The sequence below is a fragment of the Triticum aestivum genome, chromosome 1A, assembly GCF_018294505.1.
Source record: "Triticum aestivum cultivar Chinese Spring chromosome 1A, IWGSC CS RefSeq v2.1, whole genome shotgun sequence".
NCBI lineage: Eukaryota > Viridiplantae > Streptophyta > Magnoliopsida > Poales > Poaceae > Triticum > Triticum aestivum.
Window position 1 is genome coordinate 350189885 of NC_057794.1, and position 17800 is coordinate 350207684.

Genomic DNA, 17800 nt, shown 5'->3' on the forward strand with positions numbered 1-17800 from the left:
CCGACTCCTGCCTGCATCTACTACTATTACTCCACACATCGACCGCTATCCAGCATGCGTCTAGAGTATTAAGTTCAAAAGAACACAGTAATGCTTTAAGCAAGATGACATGATGTAGAGGGATAAACTCATGAAATATGATATAAACCCCATGTTGTTATCCTCGATGGCAATAATACAATATGTGCCTCGCTGCCCCTACTGTCACTGGGAAAGGACACCACAAGATTGAACCCAAATCTAAGCACTTCTCCCATTGCAAGAAAGATCAATCTAGTAGGCCAAACCAAACTGATAATTCGAAGAGACTTGCAAAGATAACCAATCATACATAAAAGAATTCAGAGAAGATTCAAATATTGTTCATAGATAAACTTGATCATAAACCCACAATTCATCGGTCTCAACAAACACACCGCAAAAGAAGATTACATCGAATAGATCTCCACAAGAGAGGGGGAGAACTTTGTATTGAGATCCAAAAAGAGAGAAGAAGCCATCTAGCTAATAACTATGGACCCGAAGGTCTGAAGTAAACTACTCACACTTCATCGAAGAGGCTATGGTGGTGATGTAGAAGCCCTCCATGATCGATGCCCCCTCTGACGGAGCTCTGGAAAAGGCCCCAAGATGGGATCTCACGGGTACAGAAAGTTACGGCGGTGGAATTAGGGTTTTGGCTCCGTATCTGGTAGTTTGGGGGTACGTAGGTATATATAGGAGGAAGAAGTACGTCGGTGGAGCAACGTGTGCCGCACGAGGGTGAAGGGCGCACCTAGGGGGTAGGCGAGCCCCCCTACCTCGTGCCCTCCTAGTTGCTTTCTTTATGTAGGGTCCAAGTCCTCTGGATCATGTTCGTTCCGAAAATCACGTTCCCGAAGGTTTCATTCCATTTGGACTCGTTTGATATTCTTTTTCTGCGAAACTCTGAAATAGGCAAAAAAACAGCAATTCTGGGCTGGGCCTCCGGTTAATAGGTTAGTCCCAAAAATAATATAAAAGTGTATAATAAAGCCCAATAATGTCCAAAACAGTATATAATATAGCATGGAACAATAAAAAATTATAGATACGTTGGAGACGTATCAATCTCCTCCAACAAGGATGTTGATGAACACTAGAAGAAGGAATGAAATATTTGATGAACCACCATGTAGAGCCTTCGTGAGAACTCCGGTAATAAAAGGATGATGAGAAAGAAGTGAAGGATGAAAATAATAAGATTGAAGCCTTGTAATGATTTAGATGAAGCTTTGTGATGATATAATTGAGAGCTTGAGACTCTGGAAAGAAAAGGATGAAACACTTGATCCTGGAATTTTGACGAGCCTCCGGGATAAGGAATTAAATCACCTTGATGATAAGAATTATGTCATGCTTACCGTTCATCAACTTAAATTGATAACAAGCAACGGAATTGGCATGCCACTTATTCTTCTTGAAGGATTAAGGATGGATATAGCGCAAACTTGAGAAGGTATTGATGGAACCACCATAAGAAAAGAAAACAAATGAATACAGAGAACAAATCACCGTGAAGAATTAGAGAATGACGAAGGTACTTGAGGGAATTTAGATACAAGAGAACGAAGAGATCATGAGCTGACTAGAGAATACTAATCTAACACGGCCTTATCGGTGACATCACACACAACAACATCGGCATGATGGGCATTGCAAGTGTCGTAGGACTCTTGAACATGGCGAAAGACGCCATGGACCTTCGGATGCCGCAACGATGCAGAACGATCATCTCCCACAGGTGGCTGCGCTGCAATCTTGGCCCATGAGCAAGCATGAGGTGACCCAGGAGGCGAATTGTGAAGATCCTGTGAGGGGGCATCCGGCATGACCAAACGGCGCCGACAGTAGCGCTCCCTGTGGCCTGGATGTAGGCAGCCAAGACACCCGAAGGGCTCACAATAGTCTTGCACGAAATGGTCTCTCACAAGGCATCGATAGCATCTTCCCCGTGCCCACTGCTTGAAGGCAAGGTTGTGCGCATTTCTGAAATAGTGGCATGTGGTCATTTTTTTAATGTTATGTAGCTTTGGAGGTTGGTCTTGTTAAACTCACTAGTTTTGTGCATGAAGTTAACTTGCTCAGTATTTCTAGCTAGTGGGTTAGTGATAATAAGCATTGTGTAGCGAGTGTTGCACATGTTGCTACTATGTGGCCATTGTGGAAATAATTTGTAATGACATTGTTTTCAATCGTGCTCAGTGGATGAGGATGCAAGTGATTTGGCGAATAATTGCTATAACTCTATCTTAGTGAATGGTCTTGTGCTCAAAGGGTGCAAAAGGGCACTTGGCCATGGTGCTCAGAGGGTGCAAAAGACATTATGGCTAACTGAAGACCCTCCTCTTCTGATGTGGCCTCACTCTTGCTAATGTCTTTTGGTGCGAGTGGGTGTTCCATTATACGTCCATTTTGCATCATGCTTTTATATCAATATTTATTGCATTATGGGCTGTTATTACACATTATGTCACAATACTTATGCCTTTTCTCTCTTATTTTACAAGGTTTACATGAAGAGGGAGAATGCCGGCAGCTGGAATTCTGGGCTGGAAAATGAGCAAATATTAGAGACCTATTCTGCACAACTCCAAAAGTCCTGAAACTCCATGAAAGTTAGTTTTGGGATATATAAAATATTGGGCAAATCAAGCACCAGAGGGGGGCCACCCACTGTCCACGAGGGTGGAGGGCGCGCCCTACCCCCTGGGCGCGCCCCCTGCCTCGTGGGCCTCCTGGAAGCCCCCCGATGCCTATCCTCTGGTATAAGGTGTCTTTTGCCCTGGAAAAAATCAGAAGGAAGCTTTCGGGACGAAGCACCGCCGTCTCGAGGCGGAACATTGGTGAACCAATCTAGGGCTCTGGCGGAGCTATTCTGCTGGGAAACATCCCTCTGGGAGGGGGAAATCGTCACCATCGATCCTCTCAGCAGGAGGGGGTCAATCTCCGTCAACATCTTCACCAGCACCATCTCCTCTCAAACCCTAGTTCATGTCTTGTATCCGATCTTTGTCTCAAAACCTCAGATTGGTACATGTGGGTTGCTAGTAGTGTTGATTACTCCTTGTAGTTAATGCTAATTGGTTTATTCGGTGGAAGATTGTATGTTCAGATCCTTTATGCATATTAGTACCCCGCTGATTATGAACATGAATATGATTTGTGAGTAGTTACTTTTGTTCCTGAGGACATGGGAGAAGTCTTCCTATAAGTAGTCATGTGAATTTGGTATTCGTTCGATATTTTGATGAGATGTATGTTGTCTTTCCTCTAGTGGTGTTATGTGAACGTCGACTACATGAAACTTCACCATTGTTTGGGCCTATGGGAAGGCATTGGGAAGTAATAAGTAGATGATGGGTTGTTAGAGTGACAGAAGCTTAAACCCTAGTTTATGCATTGCTTCGTAAGGGGCTGATTTGGATCCATATGTTTCATGTTATGGTTAAGTTTACCTTAATTCTTCTTTCGTACTTGAGGATGCTTGCGAGGGGGGTTAATCATACGCGGGATGCTTGTCCAAGGAAGGGCACTACCCAAGCACCGGTCCACCCACATATCAAACTATCAAAGTAACGAACGTGAATCATATGAGCATGATGAAAACTAGCTTGACGATAATTCCCATGTGTCCTCGGGAGCGTTTTACTTTATATAAGAGTTTGTCCAGGCTTGTCCTTTTCTACAAAAAGGATTGGGACACCTTGCTGCACCTTGTTTACTTTTTTTACTTGTTACCCGTTACAAATTACCTTATCACAAAACTATCTGTTACCGATAATTTCAGTGCTTGCAGAGAATACCTTGCTGAAAACCGCTTGTCATTTCCTTCTGCTCCTCGTTGGGTTCAACACTCTCATTTATCGAAAGGACTATGATAGATCCCCTATACTTGTGGGTCATCAAGACTCTTTACTGGCGCCGTTGCAGGGGAGTGAAGCACCTCTGGTAGGTGGAATTTGGTAAGGAAAAATTTATAGTGTACTAAAATTTACTGTCACTTGTTACTACGGAAAATAATCCTTTGAGGGGCTTGTTCGGTGTATCTTCACCCCAACCAGTAGAGGAAAGAGTTCCTCCTCAACCTACTGAAAATCTTTACTTTGAAATTCCTTCGGGTATGATAGAGAAACTTCTAGCTAATCCTTTTACAGGAGATGGAACATTACATCCCGATTTGCACCTAATCTATGTGGATGAAGTTTCTGGATTATTTAAGCTTGTAGGTATGCCCGAGGATGTTATCAAGAATAAGGTCTTCCCTTTATATTTGAAGGGAAAGGCATTGACATGGTTTAGGCTATGTGATGATATTGGATCATGGAACTACAACCGATTGAAATTGGAATTTCATCAGAAGTTTTATCCTATGCATCTGGTTCATCATGATCGTAATTATATATATAATTTTTGGCCTCGCGAAGGAGAAAGTATCGCTCAAGCTTGGGGAGGCTTAAGTCAATGTTATATTCATGCCCCAATCATGAGCTCTCAAGAGAAATTATTATTCAAAAAAATTATGCTCGGCTTTCTCTCAATAATCGCTCCATGCTCGATACTTCTTGTACTAGTTCTTTTATGATAAATACTATTGAATTTAGATGGGATTTATTGGAAAGAATTAAACGCAACTCTGAAGATTGGGAACTCAACGAAGGTAAGGAGTCAGGTATAACACCTAAGTTTGATTGTGTTAAATCTTTTATGGATACTGATGCTTTTCGTGAATTTAGCACTAAATATGGACTTGACTCTGAGATAGTAGCTTCTTTCTGTGAATCATTTGCTACTCATGTTGATCTCCCTAAGAAGTGGTTTAAACATCATCCTACCATTGAAGTAAAAGTAGTCGAACCTATTGAAGTTGAAGAAAATACTATCCCTTATAATGTTGATCCTAGTGTTCCTACCGATTATATTGAGAAACCACCTTTCCCTGTTAGAATAAAGGATCATGCTAAAGCTTCAACTGTGGTTCGTAAGAGTAATGCTTGAACACCTACACCCCCTCAGCAAATGAAAGTTGTACCTAGTATTTCTATGGTTAAAGATCTCTTGGTCGATAATATCGATGGGCATGTTATTTACTTCTTGGATGAAGCTGCTAGAATTGCTAGACCCGATACTAAAAATAAACATAAACCTGTTGTAGGCATGCATGTTGTTTCTGTTAAAATAGGAGATCATTTCTATCATGGCTTATGTGACATGGGTGCTAGTGCGAGTGCAATACCTCATTCCTTATACGAAGAAATTATGCATGATATTGCACCTGTTATGATAGAAGGTATTGATGTTACAATTAAGCTTGCCAACAGAGATACTATTTCACCAATTGGGATTGTTAGAGATGTTGGAGTCTTGTGTGGGAAAGTTAAATATCCTAGTGATTTTCTTGTTCTTGGTTCCCCATAACATGACTTTTGTCCCATTATATTTGGTAGACCCTTCTTGAATACTGTTAATGCCAAGATAGACTACAAAAGGATATTGTTACTGTTGGTTTAGGGGATATGTCTCATGATTTTAATTTTGCTAAATTTCATAGACAACCCCATGATAAAGAATTGCCTAGTAAAGATGAAATTATTGGTCTTGCCTCTATTATCGTGCCTCCTAATGATCCTTTAGAACAATATTTGCTAGACCATGAAAATGATATGTTTATGAATGAAAGAAGGGAAATAGATGAAGTGTTCTTTAAATAGGGACCTATTTTGAAACACAACTTGCCTGTTGAAATTCTAGGGGATCCTCCTCCACCCAAGGGTGATCCCGTGTTTGAGCTTAAACCATTACCTAATACTCTTAAATATGCTTATCTTGATGAAAAGAAGATATATCTTATCATTATTAGCGCTAACCTTTCAGAGCAGGAAGAAGAGAAATTATTGAAAACTCTGAAGAAGCACCGCGCTGCTATTGGATATACTCTTGATGATCTTAAGGGCATTAGTCCCACTCTATGCCAGCACAAAATAAAATTGGAGAAAGATGCTAAACCGGTTGTTGATCACCAACGACGGTTAAATCCTAAGATGAAATAAGTGGTAAGAAATGAAATACTAAAGTTTCTAGAGGCAGGTATAATTTATCATGTTGCTGATAGTCAGTGGGTAAGTCATGTCCATTGTGTCCCTAAGAAGGGAGGTATTACTGTTGTTCCTAATGATAAAGACGATTTGATCCCACAAAGAATTGTTACAGGTTATAGAATGGTAATTGATTTCCGAAAATTAAATAAAGATACTAGAAAGGATCATTACCCTTTACCTTTTATTGATCAAATGCTAGAAAGATTATCCAAACATACACATTTTTGCTTTCTAGACGGTTATTCTGGTTTCTCTCAAATACCTGTGTTGAAAGAGGATTAGGAAAAGACCACTTTTACTTGCCCTTTCGCTACCTTTGCTTAGAAACATATGCCTTTTGGTTTATGTAATGCACCTACTACCTTTCAAAGATGTATGACTGTTATATTCTCTGACTTTTGGGAAAAGATTATTGAGGTTTTCATGGATGATTTCTCCGTGTATGGAACTTCTTTTGATGATTGCTTAAGCAACCTTGATCGAGTTTTGCAGACATGTGAAGAAACTAATCTTGTCTTGAATTGGAGAAATGCCACTTTATGGTTAATGAAGGTATTGTCTTGGGGCATAAAATTTCTGAAAGAGGTATTGAATTTGATAAAGCTAAAGTTGATGCTATTGAAAAGATGCAGTGTCCCAAGGACATTAAAGGTATAAGAAGTTTCCTTGGTCATGCCATTTTTTATAGGAGGCCCATTAAAGACTTCTAAAAAATTTCTAGGCCTCTGACTAATCTCTTACAAAAAGATGTTCCTTTTGTCTTTGATGATGATTGTGTAGAAGCATTTGAAATACTTAAGAAAGCCTTGATTTCTGCATCTATTGTTCATCCACCTGATTGGAATTTACCCTTTGAAATTATGTGTGATGCTAGTGATTATGTTGTAGGTGTTGTTCTAGGACAAAGAGTTGATAAGAAATTAAATGTTATCCAATATGCTAGTAAAACTCTAGATAGTGCCCAGAGAAATTATGCTACTACTGAAAAGGAATTTTTGGCAGTTGTATTTTCTTGTGATAAGTTCAGAACTTATATTATTGATTCCAAAGTAATTGTTCACACTAATCATGCTGCTATTAAATATCTTATGGAAAAGTAAGATGCTAAACCTAGACTTATTAGATGGGTTCTCTTGCTACAAGAATTTGATTTGCATATTATTGATAGAAAGGGAGCTGAGAACCCCGTTGCAGACAACTTGTCTAGGTTAGAGAATGTTCTTAATGACCCACTCCCTATTGATGATAGTTTTCCTGATGAACAATTAGCTATCATAAATGCTTCTCGTACTGCTCCATGGTATGTTGATTATGCTAATTACATTGTTGCTAAATTTATACCACCTAGTTTCACATACCAGCAAAAGAAAAAGTTTTTCTATGATTTAAGACATTACTTCTGGGATGACCCACACCTTTATAAAGAAGGAGTAGATGGTGTTACTAGACGTTGTGTACCTAAGCATGAACAGGAACAGATCCTACGTAAGTGTCACTCTGAGGCTTATGGAGGACACCACGCTGGAGATAGAACTACACATAAGGTATTGCAATCCGGTTTTTATTGGCCTACTCTTTTCAAAGATGCTCATAAGTTTTTCTTATCTTGTGATGAATGTCAAAGAATTGGTAATATTAGTACACGTCAAGAAATGCCTATGAACTATTCACTTGTTATTGAAACATTTGATGTTTGGGGCTTTGATTATATGGGACTGTTTCCTTCCTATAATGGGTATACACATATTTTAGTTGCTATTGATTACGTTACTAAGTGGGTAGAAGCTATTCCAACTAGTAGTGTTGATCATAATACATCTATTAAGATGCTTAAAGAGGTTATTTTTCCGAGGTTTGGAGTCCCTAGATACTTAATGACTGATGGTGGTTCACATTTTATTCATGGTGATTTTCGTAAAATGCTTGCTAAGTATGATGTTAATCATAGAATTGCATCTCCATACCACCCACAGTCTAGTGGTCAAGTAGAACTGAGTAATAGAGAGATTAAATTAATTTTTCAAAAGACTATTAATGGATCTAGAAAGAATTGGTCCAAGAAACTTGATGATGCATTATGGGCCTATAGAACTGCATATAAAAATCCTATCGGTATGTCTCCGTATAAAATGGTTTATGGAAAAGCATGTCACTTACCTCTCGAACTAGAACATAAGGCATATTGGGCCATTAAAGAGCTCAATTATGATTTCAAACTTGCCGGTGAGAAGAGACTATTTGACATTAGCTCACATGATGAGTGGAGAACCCAGGCCTATGAGAATGCCAAACTGTTTAAAGAAAAAGTTAAAAGATGGCATGACAAAAGGATACAAAAGCGTGAGTTTAATGTAGGTGATTATGTTTTGTTATACAACTCTCATTTAAGATTTTTTGCAGGAAAACTCCTTTCTAAATGGGAAGGTCCTTACGTTATCGAGGAGGTCTATCATTCCGGTGCCATAAAAATCAACAACTTTGAAGGCACAAATCCAAAGGTGGTGAACTGTCAAAGAATCAAACATTATATCTCATATAATCCCACAAATGTTGAAACCAATGTTATTGATACCGTAACCCTGGAGGAGTACATAAGGGACACTTTCCAGAATGTTTCAGACTCCGAAAAGGAATAGGTATGTGATATGGTAAGTAAACCGACTCCAAAATAGTTCTAATTGCAATTTTTCTCCGTTTTGGAATATTTGAGAAAATAGGAAAATAAGAAGTAGTCTAAAAAGGACACGAGGCATCCACAAGGGTGGAGGGCGCACCCTACCCCCTGGGCGCGCCCCCCTGCCTCGTGGGCACCTCGTGTGCCCTCCGGACTCCGTTTTCTTGCATGATACTTCTTTTGGTCGGTAAAAATTCATTATATAGTCTCCCGAAGGTTTTGACCACCGTACCACGCAAATATCTCATGCTTTTGTTTCGAGCTGTTTTTCTGACAGATATAGATCACTATGACGTCTTCAAGCGCCCCCAAGGACAAATGTTTCGAGAAGGTCATCAACCCCTACCTCGCGGAGGTGATGCAACACCCTCAAACCATTGAGATGCGTGAGGGGTGCTGCACATCCATGATGTTGAGGGACCAAGGAGGACCGGAAGCGTGGAGACAAGACTCGAAGCAATGGAGCAACCAATTTTCAAGTGCCAGGGGATGGTGGAATGTGGACTCAACGCCAACCACATGATGATCACGGAGTTCACCAACAACCACAAGCTGGATGCCAAGAACATTGGGGAGACCATCTTCAAGCTTCACGAGAAAATCGAGCACCTCCAAGCCCAGATCTATGACCTGCAAAACCAAAACTGTCAGTATAAATATATATTCAAGATGATGAGTATGGCTACAGATTTGAGGATCCCGGAGACTCGACCATCCTTCTATGATGGTGAGCCTATGCCTTGGAAGATGGACGACAAGCCTACATCATCAACAACTCCATCATCACCACCTCCGAAGAAAGAGACATAAATACATGTGTATGGGCACTCCCCTTGGCAAGTGCCAAGCTTGGGGGAGGTGCCCCGGTATCGTATCACCATCACACTTCCATCTTTACCATTTTTCTTAGTTCAATCCTTTTGGTTATATCTTGATCTAGTAGAATAAAGTTTAGTATGATCTAGCTTTGAGTTTTGTGTTGATCCTTATCTATGTAATCGAGTCCGTGAGCTATATATAATAAAGATTAGTCTTGAGTCGAGGGCTTGGTTATCTTGCTATGATCTTGAGGGAATAAAAGAAAAAAAAAAGAAATAAAGAAATAAAGAGATCATATTGATCTTATGGAGAGTAATGACTTCACATATAAAGAGTATGATGAATAAAAATTGTTGAGAGTTGACAAACATAGTTTTGGTCATCATTGCAATTAATAGGAAGTAATAAAGAAATAGAGGTTTTCACATATAAATATGCTATCTTGGACATCTTTTATGATTGTGAGCACTCATTAAAATATGGCATGCTAAAAATTTGATGTTGGACAAGGAAGACAACATAATGGGTTATGTTTTCTTATATCCGAAATAAATTATATTATCATGGATCATCCAACATGTTGAGCTTGCCTTTCCCCCTTATGCTAGAGAAATTCTTTGCACCAAGTAGAGATACTACTTGTGCTTCCAAATATCCTTAAACCCAGTTTTGCCATGAGAGTCCACCATATCTACCTATGGATTGAGTAAGATCCTTCAAGTAAGTTGTCATTGTTGCAAGCAATAAAAATTGCTCTCTAAATATGTATGATCTATTAGTGTGGAGAAAATAAGCTTTATACGAGCTTGTGATATGGAAGAAATAAAAGCGATGGACTGCATAATAAAGGTCCCTATCACAAGTGGAAATATAAAGTGATGTTCTTTTGCATTAAGATTTTGTGCATCCAACCATAAAAGCACATGATAACCTCTGCTTTCCTCTACGAAGGGCCTATATTTTATTTTTGTCTTATACCTTATACAAGAATCATGGTGATCTTGACCTTTCCTTTTTACACTTTATCCTTTGGAAAGCACTGTTTGTTGGAAAGATCCTGATATATATATATATATCCAATTGGATGTGAGTTTTCGTAAAGCATTATTGTTGACATTACCCTTGAGGTAAAAGGTTGGGAGGCAAAACTATAAGCCCCTATCTTTCTCTGTGTCCGATTAAAACTTCATACCCATAATTATTGTGTGAGTGTTAGCAATTGTGAAAGACTAAATGATAGTTGAGTATGTGGACTTGCTGAAAAGCTCTTATATTGACTCTTTCCTATGTTATGATAAATTGCAATTGTTTCAATGACTGAGATTATAGTTTACTAGTTTTTCAATGAAGTTTCTGATTCATACTTTACATTGTGAATAGATTGTTACTTGCTACCTCTTGAGCACTGCATTGGTTTTCCCTTGAAGAGGAAAGGGTGATGCAGCAAAGTAGCGTAAGTATTTCCCTTAGTTTTTGAGAACCAAGGTATCAATCCAGTAGGAGGCCACGCACGAGTCCCTCGCACCTACACAAACAAATAAAATCCTCGCAACCAACGCAATAAAGGGGTTGTCAATCCCTTCACGGTCACTTACGAAAGTGAGATCTGATAGATATGATAAGATAATATTTTTGGTATTTTTATGATAAAGATGCAAAGTAAATAAAGCAAAATAAAAATGGTGCAAGGAATAGCTTGTTGATGGAAGATTAATATGATAGAAAATAGACCCGGGGGCCATAGCTTTCACTAGTGGCTTCTCTCGAGAGCATAAGTATTACGACAGCTAGACAAATTACTATTGAGAAATTGACAGAATCGAGCATAGTTATGAGAATATCTAGGTATGATCATGTATATAGGCATCACGTCCGAGACAAGTATACCGACTCCTGCCTGCATATACTACTATTACTCCACACATCGACCGCTATCCAGCATGCATCTAGAGTATTAAGTTCAAAAGATCAGAGTAACGCCTTCAGTAAGATGACATGATGTAGAGGGATAAACTCATGAAATATGATATAAACCTCATCTTGTTATCCTCGATGGAAACAATACAATACGTGCCTTGCTGCCCCTACTGTCACTGGGAAAGGACACCGCAAGATTGAACCCAAATCTAAGCACTTCTCCCATTGCAAGAAAGATCAATCTAGTAGGCCAAACCAAACTGATAATTCGAAGAGACTTGCAAAGATAACCAATCATACATAAAAGAATTCAGAGAAGATTCAAATATTGTTCATAGATAAACTTGATCATAAACCCACAATTCATCAGTCTCAACAAACACACCGCAAAAGAAGATTACATCGAATAGATCTCCACAAGAGAGGGGGAGAACATTGTATTGAGATCCAAAAGGAGAGAAGAAGCCACCTAGCTAATAATATGGACCCGAAGGTCTGAAGTAAACTACTCACACATCATCGAAGAGGCTATGGTGTTGATGTAGAAGCCCTCCGTGATCGATGCCCCCTCCGGCGGAGCTCCGGAAAAGGCCCCAAGATGGGATCTCATGGGTACAGAAGGTTGCGGCGGTGGAATTAGGTTTTTGGCTCCGTATCTGGTAGTTTGGGGGTACGTAGGTATATATAGGAGGAAGAAGTACGTCGGTGGAGCAACATGGGCCCCACGAGGGTGGAGGGCGTGCCTGGGGGGTAGGCGCACCCCCTACCTCGTGCCATCCTGGTTGCTTTCTTGACGTAGGGTCCAAGTCCTCTAGATCACGTTCGTTCCAAAAATCACGTTCCCGAAGGTTTCATTCCGTTCGGACTCCGTTTGATATTCTTTTTCTGTGAAACTCTGAAATAAGCAAAAAACAGCAATTCTGGGCCGGCCCTCCGGTTAATAGGTTACTCCCAAAAATAATATATAAGTGTATAATAAAGCCCAGTAATGTCCAAATCGGAATATAATATAGCATGGAACAATCAAAAATTAGAGATACGTTGGAGACGTATCAAGCATCCCCAAGCTTAGTTCCTGCTCGTCCTCGAGTACGTAAATGATAAAAACAGAATTTTTGATGTGGAATGCTACTTGGCATAATTTCAATGTAATTCTCTTAATTGTGCTATGAATATTCAGATCCGAAAGATTCAAGACAAAAGTTTAATATTGACATAGAAATAATAATACTTCAAGCATACTAACTAAGCAATTATGTCTTCTCAAAATAGCATGGCCAAAGAAAGTTATCCCTACAAAATCATATAGTCTGGCTATGCTCTATCTTCACCACACAAAGTATTTAAATCATGCACAACCCCGATGACAAGCCAAGCAATTGTTTCATACTTTTGGTGTTCTCAAACTTTTTCAATCTTCACGCAATACATGAGCGTGAGCCATGGACATAGCACTATATGTGGAATAGAATGGTGGTTGTGGAGAAGACAAAAAGGGAGAAGATAGTCTCACATCAACTAGGCGTATTAACGGGCTATGGAGATGCCCATTAATAGATATCAATGTGAGTGAGTAGGGATTGCCATGCAACGGATGCACTAGAGCTATAAGTATATGAAAGCTCAACAAAAAGAACTAAGTGGGTGTGCATCCAACTTGCTTGCTCACGAAGACCTAGGGCATTTTGAGGAAGCCCGTCATTGGAATATACAAGCCAAGTTCTATAATGAAAAATTCCCACTAGTATATGAAAGTGGTATCATAGGAGACTCTCTATCATGAAGATGATGGTGCTACTTTGAAGCACAAGTGTGGTAAAAGGATAGTAGCATTGTCCATTCTCTCTTTTCTCTCATTTTTTTATTTGGGCCTTTTCTCTTTTTTATGGCCTCTTTTTTTTAGTCCAGAGTCTCCCCGACTTGTGGGGGAATCATAGTCTCCATCATCCTTTCCTCACTTGGGACAATGCTCTAAAAATGATGATCATCACACTTTTATTTACTTACAACTCAACAATTACAACTCAATACTTAGAACAAAATATGACTCTATGTGAATGCCTCCGGCGGTGTACCGGGATATGCAATGAATGAAGAGTGACATGTTTTAAAGAATTATGAACGGTGGCTTTGCCACAAATACAATCTCAACTACATGATATGCAAAGCAATATGACAATGATGGACCGTGTCATAATAAACGGAACGGTGGTAAGTTGCATGGCAATATATCTCGGAATGGCTATGGAAATTCCATGATAGGTAGGTATGGTGGCTGTTTTGAGGAAGGTATATGGTGGGTGTATGATATCGGCGAAAGGTGCACGGTATTAGAGAGGCTAGCAATGGTGGAAGGGTGAGAGTATGTATAATCCATGGACTCGACATTAGTCATAAAGAACTCATATACTTATTGCAAAAATCTACAAGTTATCGAAGCAAAGTATTACGCGCATGCTCCTAGGGGGATAGATTGGTAGGAAGAGACCATCGCTCGTCCCCGACCACCACTCATAAGGAAGACAATCAATAAATAAATCATGCTCCGACTTCATCACATAACAGTTCACCATACGTGCATGCTACGGGAATCACAAACTTCAACACAAGTATTTCTCAAATTCAAAACTACTCAACTAGCATTACTCTAATATCACCATCTCCATATCTCAAAACAATTATCAAGTATCAAACTTCTCGTAGTATTCAACACACTCATAAGAAAAAAAATACTAGTCTCGAATACTTAGCATATTAGGATTAATTTCCCAATTTAAGAAAATTACCATGCTGTTTAAGACTCTCAAAATAATATAAGTGAAGCATGAGAGAATAATAGTTTCTATAAAACAAATCCACCACCGTGCTCTAAAAGATATAAGTGAAGCACTAGAGCAAAAACTATATAACTCAAAAGATATAAGTGAAGCACATAGAGTATTCTAATAATTTTCAAATCATGTGAGTCTCTCTCAAAAGGTGTGTACAGCAAGGATGATTGTGGTAAACTAACAAATAAATACTCAAATAATACAAGACGCTCCAAGCAAAACACATATCGTGTGGTGAATAAAAATATAGCTCCAAGTAAAGTTATCGATGTAAGTAGACGAAAGAGGGGATGCCTTCTGGGGCATCCCCAAGCTTTGGCTTTTAGGTGTCCTTAGATTATATTGGGGTGCCATGGGAATCCCCAAGCTTAGGATATTGCCACTCCTTGTTCCATAATCCATCAAATCTTTTACCACAAACTTGAAAACTTCACAACACAAAACTCAAAATAGAAAATCTCGTGAGCTCCGTTAGCGAAAAAAAACAAAACACCACTTCAAGGTACTGTAATGAACTAATTATTTATTTATATTGGTGTTAAACCTACTGTATTACAACTTATTTATGGTTTATAAACTATTTTACTAGCCATAGATTCATCAAAATAAGCAAACAACACACGAAAAACAGAATCTGTCAAAAACAGAACAGTCTGTAGTAATCTGTAGCTAACGCAAACTTCTGGAACCCCAAAAATTCTAAAATAAATTGCTGGACGTGAGGAATTTATCTATTAATCATCTGCAAAAATAATTAACTAAATATAAATTTCCAAATAAAAATGACAGCAATTCTTGTGAGCGCTAGAGTTTATGTTTTTTATAGCAAGATCAAAAAGACTTTCCCCAAGTCTTCACAACGGTTCGACTTGGCACAAAGACTAATTAAGCACAAAAAACACAACCAAAACAGAGTCTAGATAAATTATTAATTACTAAACAGGAGCAAAAAGCAAGGAATAAAATAAAATTGGGTTGCCTCCCAACAAGCGCTATCGTTTAACGCCCCTAGCTAGGCATAAAAGCGAAGATAGATCTAGGTATTGCCATCTTTGGTAGGAAATCCATAAGTGGCTCTCATAATAGATTCATATGTTAATTTAATTTTCTTTCTAGGGAAGTGTTCCATACATTTCCTTAATGGAAATTGGAATCTAATATTCCCTTCCTTCATATCAATAATTGCACCAATCGTTCTAAGAAAAGGTCTACCAAGAATAATAGGACATGAACGATTGCAATCTATGTCAATAACAATAAAATCTACAGGCACATAATTCCTATTTGCAACAATAAGAACATCATTAATTCTCCCCATAGGTTTCTTAATAGTGGAATCTGCAAGGTGCAAGTTTAAAGAGCAATCATCAAAATCACAGAAACCTAGCAAATCACACAAAGTTTTTGGAATCGTGGAAACACTAGCACCCAAATCACACAAAGCATAGCATTCATGATCTTTAATTTTAATTTTAATAGTAGGTTCCCACTCATCATAAAGTTTTCTAGGTATAGAAACTTCCAACTCAAGTTTTTCTTCAGAAGATTGCATGAAAGCATCAACGATATGTTTAGTAAAAGCTTTATTTTGACTATAAGCATGCGGAGAATTTAGCACGGATTGTAACAAGGAAATACAATCTATCAAATAACAATTATCATAATTAAATTCATTGAAATCCAAAATAGTGGGTTCATTGATATTTAAAGTTTTGACCTCTTCAATCCCACTTTTAACAATTTTAGCATCAAGATCTAAAGACTCTGGATTTTTGGAACGCCTTCTAGGTAAAGATGGATCATGTTCAGTCCCATCATTATCAAGATTCATATTGCAAAACAAAGATTTAATAGGGGACACATCAATAACTTTTAGATATTCATCTTTATTTTCCAAAAAATCCGGCTTAGCAGCCATCTTATTAACTAAGGTGGCCTGCTTATCCGAAACTTCAGCTATTGACTTCTCAATATGAGCAATCTGAGATTTCAAACCATCAAATTCTTTAGACATATCATCGAGCTCTTTATTCATATAACCCATAAAGCTTTTTTGTTCCTTAAGCTCATTTCTAAAGAAATTATTATGCTCAAATTGTAAGACCATAAAACTCCTGACGTTGCTTTCGATCTCTTCTAACATTTTAAGGTGAAGATCACCAAATCTAGGTAGAGCCATCGTGACAGGCAAGCAATCCAACACACAAGCAAACAAGAAACGGGCAAAAAGAGGCAAATAGGGAAAGGGAAGGAGGACAGAGAGAGAGGGCAAATAAAACGGCAAGGGTGAATTGGAGGAGAGGAAAACAAGAGGCAAATGGCAAAAAATGTAATGCAGGAGATAAAGGTTTGTGATGGGTACTTGGTATGTTGACTTTTGCGTAGACTCCCCGGCAACGGCGCCAAAAATCCTTCTTGCTACCTCTTGAGCACTGCGTTGGTTTTCCCTTGAAGAGGAAAGGGTGATGCAGCAAAGTAGCGTAAGTATTTCCCTCAGTTTTTGAGAACCAAGGTATCAATCCAGTATGAGGCCACGCACGAGTCCCTCGCACCTACACAAACAAATAAAATCCTCGCAACCAACGCAATAAAGGGGTTGTCAATCCCTTCACGGTCACTTACGAAAGTGAGATCTGATAGATATGATAAGATAACATTTTGGTATTTTTATGATAAAGATGCAAAGTAAATAAAGCAAAATAAAAACAGTGCAAGAAATAGCTTGTTGATGTGTAACACCCCGGATGTAATTTACCTTATTTGTATTCCAATTCTTGCCGTTTCTGGCACTAAGTTATTTTATTTTCTCGTTGTCGGGTTTTTGTCTCCTTGTGTTTTGTCTTTGTCATGCATCTCATATCATGTCATCATGTGCATTGCATTTGCAGACGTGTTCGTCTCATGTATCCGAGCATTTTCCCCGTTGTCCGTTTTGCATTCCGGCGCTCCTATGTCCTCCGGTGGTCCTTTCTACCTCTTTTCGTGTGTGGGTGTTAAACGTTTTCAGATTGGACCGATACTTGCCAAGCGGCCTTGGTTTACAACCGGTAGACCACATGTCAAGTTTCGTGCCATTTGGACTTTGTTTGATACTCCAACGGTTAACCGAGGGACCGAAAAGGCCTCGTGTGTGTTGTAGACCAACACCCTTCGAAAGTGGCCCAAAACCCACTTAAACCTCTCCCATCATCTAGATCGTTCGATCACGATCGTGTGGCCGCAAACCGCACCTCATTTGGAGCTTCCTAGCTCCCTCTACCTCTATAAATAGGCCTCCTCACGAAAATCCCGGGTCTTCTCCCCCCAAACCCTAAAAAATCCGCTCCTCCGCGCGCCGGACGTGTTCGTCCGCGCCGGACGCCTCGCCACCGCCGCCCGCAGCCAATCGGAGGCTGCCACGTGGCCGGCCGCCTCCTCCCACCGCCGCGGCCCGTCCCGGCCCA